The sequence below is a fragment of the Sminthopsis crassicaudata genome, chromosome 5 (assembly GCF_048593235.1).
Source record: "Sminthopsis crassicaudata isolate SCR6 chromosome 5, ASM4859323v1, whole genome shotgun sequence".
Lineage (NCBI taxonomy): Eukaryota > Metazoa > Chordata > Mammalia > Dasyuromorphia > Dasyuridae > Sminthopsis > Sminthopsis crassicaudata.
Window position 1 is genome coordinate 242,261,873 of NC_133621.1, and position 16,012 is coordinate 242,277,884.

Sequence of the window (16,012 nt, forward strand, 5' to 3'; positions counted from 1 at the left end):
AAAAAGTAAATAGAACATTAGAAAAACTAGGTATGATAGACCTTTGGAGAAAACTGAATGGCGATAGAAAGGAATATACTTTCTTCTCAGCGGTTCATGGAACCTATACAAAAATTGACCATATATTAGGACATAAAGATCTCAAAATTAAATGCAGGAAGACAGAAATAATAAATGCCTTCTTCTCAGATCACAATGCAATAAAAGCTACATTCAGTAAAAAGTTAGGGGTAAATAGACCAAAAAGTAATTGGAAACTGAATAATCTCATCTTAAAGAATGACTGGGTGAAACAGCAAATTATAGAAACAATTAATAACTTCACCCAAGATAATGACAATGATGAGACATCATACCAAAATCTGTAAGATGAAGCTAAAGCAGTAATAAGGGGAAATTTTATATCTTTAGAGGCTTATTTGAACAAAATAGAGAAAGAGAAGATTAATGAATTGGGTCTGCAACTTAAAAAGCTAGAAAAAGACCAAATTTAAAAACCCCAACCAAAAATCAAACTTGAAATACAAAAATTAAAAGGAGAAATTAATAATATTGAAAGTAAAAAAACTATTGAATTAATAAATAAAACCAAGAGTTGGTTTTATGAAAAAGTCAATAAGATAGATAAACCTTTGGTAAATCTGATCAGAAAAAGGAAAGAGGAAAATCAAATTGTTAGTCTTACAAATGAAAAGGGGGATCTTTCCACCAATGAAAAGGAAATTAGAGAAATAATAAGGAGTTACTTTGCCCAATTTTATGCCAATAAATTTGATAACTTAAGTGAAATGGATGACTTCCTCCAAAAATATAGGCTTCCTAGATTAACAGAGGAGGAGATAAATTGCTTAAATAGTCCCATTTCAGAAAAAGAAATAGAACAAGCTATTAATCAACTCCCCAGGAAAAAATCCCCAGGACCAGATGGATTTACATGTGAATTCTAACAAACATTTAAAGAATAATTAGCCCCAATGTTATATAAATTATTTGAAAAAATAGGGGATGAAGGGAGTCCTACCAAACTCCTTTTATGACACAGACATGGTACTGATACCTAAACCAGGTAGGTTGAAAACTGAGAAAGAAAACTATAGACCAATTTCCTTAGTGAATATTGATGCTAACATTTTAAATAAGATATTAACAAAAAGACTTCAGAAAATCATTCCCAGGATAATACACTATGATCAAGTGGGATTTATACCAGGAATGCAGTGATGGTTTAATATTAGGAAAACTATTAGTATAATTGACCATATTAATAATCAAATTAATAAAAACCATATGATCATCTCAATAGATGCAGAAAAAGCATTTGATAAAATCCAACATCCATATGTACTAAAAAACGCTTGAGAGTACAGGAATAAATGGACTATTCCTTAGAATAATCAATAGCATATATTTACGACTGTCAGTAAACATAATATGCAATAGAAATAAACTGCAACCTTTCCCAGTAAGATCAGGAGTGAAACAAGGTTGCCCACTATCACCATTACTATTCAATATAGTACTAGAAACGCTAGCCTCAGCAATAAGAGCAGAGAAAGAGATTCAAGGAATTAGAGTAGGAAATGAGGAAATCATACTATCACTCTTTGCAGATGACATGATGGTATACTTAGAGAACCCCAAAGACTCTGCTAAAAAGCTATTAGAAATAATTCAGAATTTTAACAAAGTTGCAGGATACAAAATAAATCCACATAAATCCTCAGCATTTTTATATATCACCAACAAAATGCAACAGCAAGAGATACAAAGAGAAATTTCATTCCAAACAAATGTTAAGAGTATAAAATATTTGGGAACCCATCTACCAAAGAATAGTCAGGAATTATATGAGCAAAATTATGAAAAACTTGCCACAAAAATAAAGTCAGATTTAAATAATTGGAAAGACATTCAGTGCTCTTGGATAGGCCGAACGAATATAATAAAGATGACAATACTCCCCAAACTAATCTATTTATTTAGTGCTATACCAATCAGACTCCCAAGAAACTATTTTAATGACCTAGAAAAAATAACAACAAAATTCATATGGAAGAATAAAAGGTCGAGAATTGCAAGGGAACTAATGAAAAAAAAAGTCAGATGAAGGTGATCTAGGTGTACCTGATCTAAAGCTATATTATATAGCAGCAGTCACCAAAACTATTTGGTATTGGCTAATCAGTGGAACAGATTAGGTACAAAGGACAAAAAAGGGTACATCTAATAGCAATCTAGTCTTTGACAAACATTAGGGATAAAAATTCATTATTTGAAAAAAACTGTTGGGAAAACTGGAAATTAGTATGGCAGAAGCTAGATATGGATCCACACTTAACACCATATGTCAAGATAAGATCAAAATGGGTCCATGATTTAGGCAAAAAGAGTGAGATCATAAATAGATTAGAGGAACAGAGAATAGTCTACCTCTCAGACCTGGGGAGGAGGAAGGAATTTATGACCAAAGGAGAACTAGAGATCATTATTGATCACAAAATAGAAGATTTTGATTACATCAAACTAAAAAGTTTCTGTACAAACAATACTAATGCAAACAAGATTAGAAGGGAAGTAACAAATTGGAAAAATATTTTTACAGTTAAAGATTCTGATAAAGTCCTCATATCCAAAATATATAGAGAACTGACCCTAATTTATAAGAAATCAAACCATTCTCCAGTTGATAAATGGTCAAAGGACATGAACAGACAATTCTCAGATGATGAAATTTAAATTATATCCATTCATATGAAAGAGTGTTCCAAATCACTACTGATCAGAGAAATGCAAATTAAGACAACTCTGAGATACCACTACACACCTGTCAGATTGGCTAAGATGACAGGAACAAATAATGATGAATGTTGGAGGGGATGTGGGAAAACTGGGACACTAATACATTGTTGGTGGAGTTGTGAAAGAATCCAGCCATTCTGGAGAGCAATTTGGAACTATGCTCAAAAAGTTATCAAACTGTGCATACCCTTTGATCCAGCATATATGCTATTGGGCTTATATCCCAAAGAAATACTGAGGAGGGGAAAGGGACCTGTATGTGCCAAAACATTTGTGGCAGCTCTTTTCGTAGTGGCTAGAAACTGGAAGATGAATGGATGTCCATCAATTGGAGAATGGTTGGGTAAATTATGGTATATGAAGGTTATGAAATATTATTGCTCTGTAAGAAATGACCAGCAGGAGGAATACAGAGAGGCTTGGAGAGACTTACATCAACTGATGCAGAGTGAAATGAATAGAACCAGAAGATTGCTGTACACTTCAATGTTGTATGAAGATGTATTCTGATGGAAGTGGATATCTTCAACATAAAGAAGATCCAACTCACTTCCAGTTGATCAATGATGGATAGAAACAACTACACCCAGAGAAGGAACACTGGGAAGTGAATGTAAACTGTTAGCACTACTGTCTATCTACCCAGGTTACTTACACCTTCGGAATCTAATACTTAATGTGCAACAAGAAAATGGTATTTACACACATATATTGTATATATATGTTATACTGTAACATATATAAAATGTATGGGATTGCCTGTCATCAAGGGGAGGGAGTAGAGGGAGGGAGGGGACAAATTGGAAAAATGAATACAAGGGATAATGTTATTTTTAAAAATTACTCATGCATATATACTGTCAAAAAATTATCATTATAAAGTAAAAAAATAATAATAATCTAATCCTAAAGAATGAGTGGGTAAAACAACAAATCATAGAAATGATTAATAATTTTGTAAAGAGAATGATAATAATGAGACAAAATACCAAAATTTATGGGATGCAGCCAAAGCAGTTCCTAAGAGAAATTTTATATCTCTAGATGCTTACTTGAATCAAATCAAAAAGAGAAGATGAAAGAATTGGTCATGAAGCTAAAAAGGTAGGAAAAGAACCAATTAAACCCTCCAATTAAATACCAAATTTGAAATTTTTAAAATAAAAGAGGAAATCAATAAAACTTAAAGTAAGAATACTATTTTGTGATAAAAACAACAACAAAATATATAAACCTTTAATTAATTTTATTAGAAAAAGGAAAGAAGAAAATCAAATTGCTAGTATCAAAAATGAAGAGGATGAACTTTCCACCAGTGAAGAGGAAGTCAAAACTATTTTGCCCAACTTTCTGCCAATAAATCTAATAATCTAAGTGAAAAGCATGAATACTTATAAAAATATAGATTTCCCAGACTAACAGAGGAGGAAATTAATTGCTTAATAGTGTTATTTCTAGAAAAAAAAAATTGGAACAAGCTATTAATCAACTCCCTAAAGAAAAATCTCCAGAACCAGATGAATTTACAAGTGAATTCTACCAAACATTTAAAGAACAATTAATTCCAATGCTATGCAAACTATGTGGGAAAATAGAGAAAGAAGGAGTCCTACCAAATTCCTTTTATGACACAGATATTATTCTGATACCTAAACGAGGTAGGTTTAAAACAGAGAAAGAAAATTAAAAACCAATTTCTCTAATGAATACTGATGCAAAAATTTTATATAGAATATTAATGAAAAGCTTACAGCAAGTTAGCACCAGGATAATACACCATGAACAAGTAGGATTTATACCTAGGAATGCAAGACTGGATCAATATTAGGAAAACTAATTAGCATAATTGACTACATCAATGACCAAAGTAACAGAAATCCTGTGATTATTTTAATAGATGCAGATAAAAGTATTTGACAAAATCCAACATGCATGCCTATTAAAAACACTTGAGAGCATAGGAATAAATGGAATTTTCCTTTAAATGATCAGCACCATTTATCCAAAACCATCAGCAAGAATCTTATGTAATGGGGATGAACCAGAAGCATTTCCAATAAGATCAGGGGTAAAACAAAGTTGCCCCCTTTCACCATTACTATTCAATATTGTATTATAAATTTTGGCTTTTCCAATAAGAGAAGAAAAAGAAATTATGAAATTAAAATGAGGAAACAAAATTATAACTCTTTGCAGATGCTATGAGAATTCTAAACAATCAACTAAAAAACTAGAAATAATTAACAACTTTAAAAAGGTTGCAGGATACAAAATAAATCCACATAAATCATTAGCATTTCTATATGTTACCAATAACTGTAGATAATATAAAATATTTGGGAGTCTACTTACCAAGACAAAGCCATGGGATAATATAACACAATTATAGAACAGTTTTCACACAAATAAACTTAGATCTAAGCAACTGGAAGAATATTAAATGCTCATTAGTAGGTCAAACTAATATAATACAAAAGACAATTCTAACTAAATTAATCTACTTATTCAGTGCCATACCAATCAAATTCCCCTGAAATCACTTTATAAAGCTAGAAAAAAATAATAACAGTGTTCATCTGGAAAAGCAAAAGATCAAGAAATTCAAAGGAATTAATGGGGAAAAATGCCATTGAAGGCAACCTAGCTATATCAGACCTAAAACTATATTATAAAGCATCGATTATCAAAACCATTTGGTACTGGCTAAGCAATGGAGTAGTGAACCAATAGAATAGGTTAGTTTTACAATGAGTAGAATACTCATTGTATATATAAAATGTTTGATAAACCCAAAGATCCCAGCTTCTGGGATAAGAATTAACTATTTGACAAAAAATTGCTGGGAAAATTGGAAAATAGTATGGCAGAAACTAGATATTGGCCAACACCTAACATTTATACCAAGATAAAGTCAAAATGGGTTCATTATTTAGACATAACGGGTGAAACTATAAGTAAATTAGGAAAACAAGGGTTAGTCTACCTCTGACATCTGTGGAGAAGGAAAGAATTTGTAGCCAAAGAAGAACTAGAAAACATGAAATGCAAAATGGATGATTTTGACCATATTAAATTAAAAGGTTTTGTATTAAAAAAAAAAACCCAAAACAAAAAGCAATGCAGACAAGATTGGAAGGGAAGCAGAAAACGGAAGAAAAAATTTACAACCAAAGGTCCTTATAAAAGCTTCATTTCCAAAATATTTAGAAAATTGACTCAAATTTATAAAAATATAAGCCATTCTCCAATTGATAAGTGGTCAAAGGATATGAACAGACAATTTTCAGATTTTAAATCATTTCTAGTCTTATGAAAAAATGCTCTTAGATCACTATGGATTTTAGAAATGCAAATTAAGACAACTGAGATACCACTACACACCTCTCAGCTTGGCTAAAATGACAGGAAAATATAATGATGAAAGTTGAAGGTGATGTAGGAAAACTGGGATAGTAATACTTTCTTGGTGGAGTTGCAAACTAATCCAACCATTCTTGAGAGTAATGTAGAACTGATAAAGTTTGAAGGCAGATTGAAGCATACTTTTTTCTTTGCTTCCTCTTTCTTTTTACAAGGGGAGGGGAGAAACCTTTTCTTTCACAACATGATTAATGAGGAAATGTGCTTTGTATAAGTGCATGTGTATAACCTGTATCAAATCACTTGTTCTCTCAATTGGAGGGAAGGGAGAGAATTTGGAACTCAATTTTTTTAAAGCCCTGAATGTTAAACTGGGTTTTTTTTTTCATGTAATTGGGGAGAAATAAAAATATTAAATTGCTTTTTAAAAAAATCTATTCAAGGTTGTTGTTGTTGTTGAGTCATTTCAGTTGGATCTGGCTCTTTATAACCTGATTTGACTTTTCTTGACAAAAATACTGGACTGTTATGACATCCTTTTTCAGCTCATTTTATAGGTGAGGAAACTAAGGCAAACAGAGTTTAAAAATTTCCTCAATGTCTGAGGCCAGCTTTGAACTCAGGAAAGGATAATGAATCTTCCTTACTTCAAGGTCCAGCTTTCACTCCACTGTGTCACCTAGCTGTCACCAAATTGTCAGGGACTCAAATATCTCCTGCTGTTAATATGAAGTCAGTTTCATTCTTTGTGATGTTACTTGATGCTCATTATATCCATGACTTACCAATTCTTTTTTTCAGAGATGATTTAATTATACATTTAACTATAAAGGCATGGTTTGGATGACATCTACAAGTCTTGCCTCTGATTTGTTTCATACTTTTGCACTGGAAATATCAAGTACCACAGGGTGTATCAAGTTGATTTGGAGGGTAACAACAAGAATTACATTTTAAAGGGCTGAAAGATTTGCAAAATGTTGGGGGGGGTTTTGATCCTCACAATAACTTTGAGGTATAGGTGAAATTGAGAATTCACAACTCCCTCAATCATTTCCTTCAATTCCCAGTTTTTCAAAATTATAAAAATGCAATGAAAAATTCTTCCAAAGCCAGGCCTTTTTTTTTCCTTAATGAGAGAACCAAGATACTATGAGCATGAGACATATGGGAATTCATAGGCTAATCTAGATTTAAGTGTTTTGAATTACTTAGTTACAATATGGTACTTAGATATAGTGTGGTAACCTATAATCTATTTTTATTTTCTTATTCCATTCTATTACTATCTTAGGTACTTATAGTATTAATAAAAGACCTTATTAATGTCTTTCCTCCTCCTCCATGAACTTTCCCTCACTTTTAGTAACAAGTGTAGTTCAAGACCTTAACTGAAAGTCCAGTTCTAGAATAATGAGGTTATATGGACACCCAACTGTCAAATCCTGCTGGAATCATGTATTCATTTAAATCAATTAGCTATGCCAATCTGTAAGGTTCTATGCTTGGAATAAACTGGTGCTTCTGGCTTACTGTTTATCTTGGAGTCATGAAAGTATTAGTGGCTGCTGGTCTGCAACTGAGTCAAACCCACAGTTGGGCTCTGGTTGGATTTGGTGGTTGTCTGTGTACTTAACCTAGAAGAAAGTTATGCATGAGGACCACAGTGTCTGTTCAGCTCAATCCAGGAAAATTAACCCATTAATTAAAGACTTGCTACCAAAGATACTATAAAGAGTTAAAAAGATATGTATTCTTCAAAAGATGTGTGATTTCTTCTCCATATCTTTAATTATTGTATTATGGCAATATAATACTCTCTCTATTGAAACAGTTCACAATCGCTCTATATCTTAAAAGTAGTCTCGAGTGGCTGTGGCTAAAAGTACAAATAAATTTTCTCATAAATGCATATGCTTTGCACATGTAAATACAAACTTATTTAAGAAAAAAATAGTATATCTACCCTAATTTAGCAAATTTCTTTATGCCACTTCCATACCCATTATTACTTCCTATTAATAACTAAAGTGTAACAAGACTAAATACCCAATTAAACAATAAATATTTTTAAAATTCTAAATAATGTTTAAATAAACATTCAGAAATAGACTGTTTTTACAACCAAAATAGATATTCAGTATCAGATGCTAAAGTCTAAGTGTAGACTTTTATTTTGCCATAATCTGTGTCAAGAATTCATGTTTAATAGGAAATAATGACTATTGTACTTTTGGTAATTAAAAATAGTAACTGAATTATTAATCAACCAAAACTTTAGGCATCATCATATCATAATACTTAAATCAATTCCAAACTCTTTTAAAAACTTGTCACTCTCAATTGTACCATAGTGGTAATAAGGGGATTTGGGACAAGAAAATATTTTTCACTCTACTGATTTAGTAATCACAGGAAAACATTTTTTTCCATAAAACACATTGTTTGTAGTTCCTTACCCTTTTCATAAAGTTGCTTTATAACACTATATAGTTAAAATATTTCCAGAGAGATAGAAATTTCTCCTTATTTTCTTCCTCTCTATATTTTCATATATTCCTTATAGGTCTTTATGCATCACAAACAAAATCACACCTCCAAGATTACATAGGAAAAATTATTTCACATTAAACTATTTTCTCAACTTATTTTTTAAACTGACAGTATTTAAGTTTTTAAATCCAAAGTAATCCTATCTGTGAGATATTTGTTGGAAACAAGTGATTATAACAAAGCTAGTGTTTGCTCTTTGTGTCTCTGACTCCAAAGTGTTAGCTCTTTCTTCTACACCCCACCCCCACACTCATAGCTCAAGAATATATGAACCGACATCAGCAATCATTAATCTAGTGTTCTATACAGTCTGCCAGTTTCTTTCAATTACAATTATTCTAAGGATTTATTTGTGTAGACCTAGAAGGACCTTCACAAGAAATCAAGTAAAACCTCTTCATTCTATACATGAGGAAACTGACCCTTAGAGAAAGTGACTTGTCTAAGGTGTTAAGTATTAGAGTTAGAATTAGAACCTAATTCCTCTGACTTCAAATCCAGTGGTATTTTCCAATCCACAACAATATGCTGATTAAAAATTTCAAAGTTTGCCATTATATTTAGTGCTAAAATGATCTGTCACCGTTTGCATATAAATGTGAAATCATTGATGTTTAAATTTTTTGCTTGGAATTTAAGGGGAAAAGTTGTTCTTTTGTTTATATTTTTTCTGAATTTTATATTTATTCTGAAAATTCTTGGAGTAATGCCCAGCATGTAGTCCATTTGAGATAATAATTGTTTATACATGTAGGACATGCCAAACTGTTCCAATGCTGCCTTAATGTGATAATATTAGCTTTCACATTTTTACAAGAAAACCAATTCTGGTTAAAGGCAACCCAAAATATTATAATTTTGCCTTGAACTTGGCATGGTTATGCCAGATAGAACATAAGTATCTTCTTTCAGGCTCTGAATTGTATTCATTGGTCATGTCCATACCATCAGCAATAGATCCATGGATATTTTGCATTACTTAGGAAATAGTAAAATCTCAACTGCTGTAAAAACTAGGAAAGGTCTTACAGACCAATCTCTTCTATCTCTCCTCCTAACTTGTTTGCTTGGTTTTGGTCACAGTGAGACTGGAAAAAGTGAGGGAAACATCCAGTTCACAAAACTTCAAGGAAGAGTCTTTTCAGGTCACTTAGTTCACTTCTCCTTTAATAGTTGAGGACATCTAGCAGCATAATCCATATATAGGTTCAAAAACCCCATAACATTCATTAATTAGAATGTATCAAAGAAGGTGGGCCTTTTTGAACTTGGGTCTTTTGTCTCCAGAATCAATGCTTTTGGTTTAGTTTATTACAGATTTGGTGCACATTGACAATGAAACTCTTTTTAAAAGCTAATTTTTTTTTTTTTTTGGAAACTTGTCAACCATACTTAAGCTTCTATCATAAGCTAGCTCCATTTAGCTAGGCTAGCATAGATCTTTTAAAATTACAATTTAAATTACAAAGACATGTACATTTTTGCCCATTAAGAACCACTTTACAAAGAATGTGACCTATATTTACAGGGCAAAGTGATTTATTTTAAAGCCTTCCACAGAAAACCATTTTTAACCATTAAAAACACCTTGGCAGTTTTATGTATAATTAACAGCTTAGTGGGATGAGCACAAAAAAAAGTGCATTAGGAATCCAGCCATGTGAGGCTTAATTTGGAGGTGGACAGGGAAGAGACATACAACAGGAGAACTTGGTTGTTTTGGTACACAACAAAAATTCACCTTGTATTTTCTATTTTCATGTCATTGGAGCTGACACACAAATTAATTGCAAGGAATGATCCTAGAAAGATAATGGAATCAAATATATTAGACAACAGGAGATAGTTACAATCACCATTATCTAAAAACTGTCAGGCTTCATACAGATTCCTGGCAGCTGGCTTAAATTATTTCTAAATTAATTGGAGCTGGCAGAAATTTCCATATATAATTTGATTTGATTTTCATAATAGCCCTAAGAGAAGACTACGATTATCCCCATTTTACAGATGAGGATTTGCCCAGGATCACACAGGTAGTAGTTGTCTGGGGCAGGATTTTAATTCATTTTTTGACTCCAAGTTCAGCATTAGGCACTATGTCACAAAGACTTGTCTAGTTTGGAGAAGTCCCCATACCTTTCTATATATTCTTAAAGATTTTTCTATTATGGAATTAGAAAGACTGAGGGTGAGGGAAATCTTCAAAATATTAATGGATGTCAGATCTTGCAACCAAGCATCAATAAAGACCAATAAAGAAACTAGATAGGATTAAAACTGGATATTTACAAAACCACCTGGAGAATAGGGAACAAGATAGTAAAACGGGTCTTCCAAATTTTTGTCTTCTTCAAAAACATACAGCAAAACATTAACATTAAGCACATAAAGTATTAACATTCCAGAATATAAAAATTGGCCCCCAATATATAATTGATTTTTCAGGATCTAGTATCCAAGAAAATTAATTTGTTTGAGCAGACAGAAATACAAATGGCTGAAAATGTATGGTAGTAATCAAAAAAATTCATAAGATAATAATAATTAATATATAAAATATATAATCTTTAAAATATAATAAACAATCAAGAATTAGAAAAATCTTAACATCTTCCCCATAAGTATGTAAAGGAGCTTAAATATACTTCTAAATTTACATAATAGGTACTGTTAAGAGTTGAGTACAGATCTCTGTTTCACTGAGAAGAAAAGAACATCTTAAGAAAACTAATTGAATGGTCAATAGGTAATTAATATACGGCTGAGAGCCAGAAACACTGTCTTAAATAGGAAAAGGTGAATACTGGGACTAGATTTACAACTCTACCACAAATAGTAACTAATCAGAATTCTTTGGATAACTGATAAGATCTTTCTGCATCAGTTTCCAGACCCTATAAAACAGATCATTTTAATGATCAGAATAATAACAGACCATACCAACCCCTCAAAAAAATAGAATGGGCAATTTGTAGATGCTTAAGAAAACAATTTTTAAAAAACACTGCTGCATGAAGCTGCCCGATCTCTCATCAATTGATCCAAGATATGATATGATAGCACTGTTTGCTTTGGGGGAAGAGATGAAGAAGGGGAGAGGCATTTCCTCAAAGCTCAAGAAATATTGACCAAAAAAGAACGAAAAAGGAAATAGAAACCACAATCTATAATATCTAGAATTTTTCTTTTCTTTCCAACTTTGAATTCAAGTCATAGAGCTTCCTGAATGAACAATGTCCAACTTTCATAGCTTCTGCCTTTAAACTGCTCTTGCTCTCAGCAGGCTCCAGAATAAGTGTGTTACTGGTACCTAGAGGAGGGGTGGTCTGTGTCTTGTTTGAAGAAAACTGACATACAGAAATTGTTAACCACCATGGACAGCTCACTACAACAAGTTCAGCTCCATTTACAAAATCCATCAGTGCCACAATTGAATGTGTTTTATGCTTTAGAGAGATTCCATAGACTTCACAATCTACACCACAAATGTATGCCAACTGCAACCACTCTGCAACTATTTATAGAAAAAAATAAACTTTATGAACTTATAACTTGCCCTCCAATATGGTGTCTGCTGATTCTATGAAACAGAGTAAGAGTAAGGCTTTAATAAAAAATTTCATTACATATTACTTGTTTTTTCTTCTTTTTCTATCCCTTTCTTCATCATACCCATATCAATCATCTAAGTTTTAAATAAGTTAAAGAAAAAATTGTGGATGTTGCTAGCCTGTCAGGAGTTGGGCTAAATAGAAACCAGATAAATGAGGAAGTGGAATTCTTGGAGCCTTGCATATAGTACATAGTTTTATTCCTACCTACATTGTTTAAAGTTGGTAGGTCACTGACAGAAAATGAGGGGATAGGGCAAGGAGATTCTGATTTCTAGTGGCAAGATGAATTTTTCCCTGTCTAAAAAGGAGCTATCTTCCTTTTAAAATTATGCATTGTCATGAAGGAGAAAGGAGGATATAAAGGAAGTTCCTTTTCTGGTCTATATCCTTTTGCCAGACTTTTTTCCCTTAGTTTTCCTGCCAGGAGACAGAAAATGAGTAGGATATCGCATTAAGCCAGCAAAAATTTTTATAAAAGAGTTTCAAAAGTGTTTACCAAAAGAGGTGAAGAGATCAAAGAAGATGAGGAAGTTGTAGGAGGAGGAGAAAGTAAAGAAGATACAAAGGGGAAGTGGGAGGAGGAGAAAAAGATCTTCAATTCCAATTTCTAAAAATATATTTTGCAGCAGCCAATACTTATGGTATTGAATTCATAAGACAAATAGACCAATAAATTCCACAAAATGTCAAAACTAATGCAGTTATCTTAATGATCTTCCTCCCACTTACCCCTGCCCCTTCATTTTATGTATTTCAGTTTCTTCTTTGCCTGTCTCACAAGTGCTAAAGAGAATTCTGTCATCTTGGGTATTATAATCACAGTCCAGAAAAACAAAGAAAGATTGAACAAGTAACTACTTGCCCATCTTAAGTTCTGGAAGTGTGAATATCCTTGCTTCCAAGAGCTGGGCACCCTTGGAAATATAACAAGAAGAAATATGGAGACAAGATTGCAAAAAGAAACAATAGGAAAAAGTGGCCCTTTCACAAGAAAACAATGAAACCTTTGAAACCATTCTTCCATCTGCAAACAAAGGGACCAAAAAAGGTACAGGGAAGGAAACCTTATAATCATAAAATGTTATAGCTTAGGAGACCTTAGGAATTATTTAGTACTACCTCTTTATATTGCAAGTGAGGAAACTGAGGCTCAAAAAAGGAAAGTATAGTTATAATGAGTTCAAAAATGAAAGGATGTTTCTTTTTGCAATCTTGCCTCCATATCTCTTCTTGTTATATTTCCAAGGGTTCCCAGCTCTTGGAAGTAAGGATATTCACACTTCCAGAACTTAAGATGGGCAAGCAGTTACTTGTTCAATCTTTCTTTGTTTTTCTGGACTGTGATTATAATACCCAAGATGACAGAATTCTCTTTGTCTTCTGGGAATTTAAATACCTGGATTACACCCAGAACTATACCTTGTCCTGGACTCTGACCCCTCTTTCATAAAAAAAAAAAAAAAACAAAAAAACTTCTCTTTGGAGTACCTAATATGGGTTGAAATTGTGAGGGAGATATTACTCAAGTCCAATGAATCCTCTGCTGAGCCAGATGGGAATTTTAGCTTTCCTGGTCTGTTTTCTAGAATATGGCTTCCCCCCAGTTGCCTCCTTCTGTTTGGAGCAAGGCAAGTCGACCCAGCCAAGAGTGATTACTGATGGGCAATCTTCCAGAAGTTAATTGTCTCTGACATGGAAACATTCTACACACATATGCATACACAGGGATAATAGCTGAAGACTACAGGAGATGCTTTGATGGTTAAAGTTTTGGAAAGTGTTGGGGTTTGGAAGAGCAGTTACTAATGCCTTCCATTTCCTAAAGAGTGTCTCATCTTCACCTTAACTTGAAGAGTTTCAGTGGAAATTTACCATGTAAGCTGCTTATCTTCATAAACTAAAAACTGCTGAAAGATTGTTAAGATCTAAGGGAGAGAGAAAGAAAAAAGATACAAAATCCCTCACACAATTTTCAGTTAATCTGGTAGTTATCTAAAGCCTATTCAGTAATACCTAAGGCAATTTCTCTTGGTATTAAAAAAGCAGGTTTTATGTGTGTGCATGCAGGCACATACACATACAACATACACGGAGTAAGGAGGGGAAAGAAAGAGTGAAAATGAGAGAGAGAGAGAGAGAGAGAGAGAGAGAGAGAGAGAGAGAGAGAGAGAGAGAGAGAGAGAGAGAATCTTAAATGTTTACTTTTTAAATTTTTGTGCCAATAGTTAACTGTCTCCTTTCCTATATCTACCAGATTGCTAACTTAAAAAACAAACCAAAAAACTTCCAATTTTCTATTTTCTGTTTTGTATACAACTTACCATTCTCAGTTAAATGTTCTTTTAAGTCTGGAAAATCAATCATGCCACATTTTACAATTCAAACCAGAATATAATTTTATGTAAACAAAGATGGCTCAAAAGGACTCTGAAAGAACTAGAGAAAATGTTGGTCAAAAATAAAGGAGTTTTATAATGTAGGTTTTGTTGTATGTTTCCCAGAGACCTTCTATATCACTATCATATTATTAGATTAACAGGTAAACTTATCAATTCCTGAAATGAACAGGGTCATGTGTTTATTGTTCCTGTTATTACTTTTGGGATAAGAGGGAGAGGGTGAGAGAAGAAGAAATACAGGAAACTAAAACTAAAGAAACTTTTTTTTTAATTGCCAAAGCAATCATCTTCAGAGATTGTCAAACATTTTTATCTTAATTTAATGTAAAATGAAACAAATACAGAGAACCTCTTCCAATGTAGTGCTGGATTATAATACTGCCACTGTATATAAATAGTTGGGAGAACTGGAGCTTGCTCATATACTAGGTATTCATGTAGGTGTAGATCATTCAATGAATGCCAAGTTTTCTTTGCATGGAAATGCTTCTGGTTAAAAGCAAGTTCTCAAATCTCTTTTGCTAGGTGGCATTTAGATGATAACAAGTCATAAGCAAACATCTGACTTTTATTGGCCCTCGTTCCTTTCTTAAACTTAAAAAAAAGTAGAGGGAGGTGAATCCTACCTAGTGCTTCTGTTTAGTCATGTGTCTGAACATCACCCATGGTTACTCAGCTGAATAGAAGGTGGATTATGATGTCAATATATTCTTTCCAAAAAGGGGAGGGGGGAAGAAGATGTCCCAGTCTATATATTAAGAGAAGAATCTCCTACTGCAGGACAATTTTTAAAAAGACAGTTTAGGAGAAGGTGCCTACTTTGCTAAAACTTCTTTGATGGGAGCAAGAAAGTTTCCTTATAGGAAAAGTATTTAAGATTTGTTCATTCTAATTCATCACAAACTTGATTTCATTTTTCTAAAGTAGGAAAAAAATATACTTTTGGAAAAGACCGCTGAATCTCCCTCATTTGACCAGAAAGGCAAAGAAGACTGTAAATCAAGGAAAAGGTGAAGTAATAAATTATAAGGAAACTTCAGTATTCCAAGTATATAAAGACTATTTTTCATAAGTATTTTTTTCTTTTGTGGAAGAGAGGAAATTTTAAAAATATTTGATAGATGTGTTGCCATTAACACGAGTAAGGAATGTGTGGTAAAGCAAATAGAGTAAGAAGAGAAGAGGGAGGTCAAATTTTTAAGTAGTTAAAAAATCAGCATAGATCAAAAAAGTTATTGATGATACCTCTTAAATTAAGATGTCGTGAGTGTTATAGTGTACAGT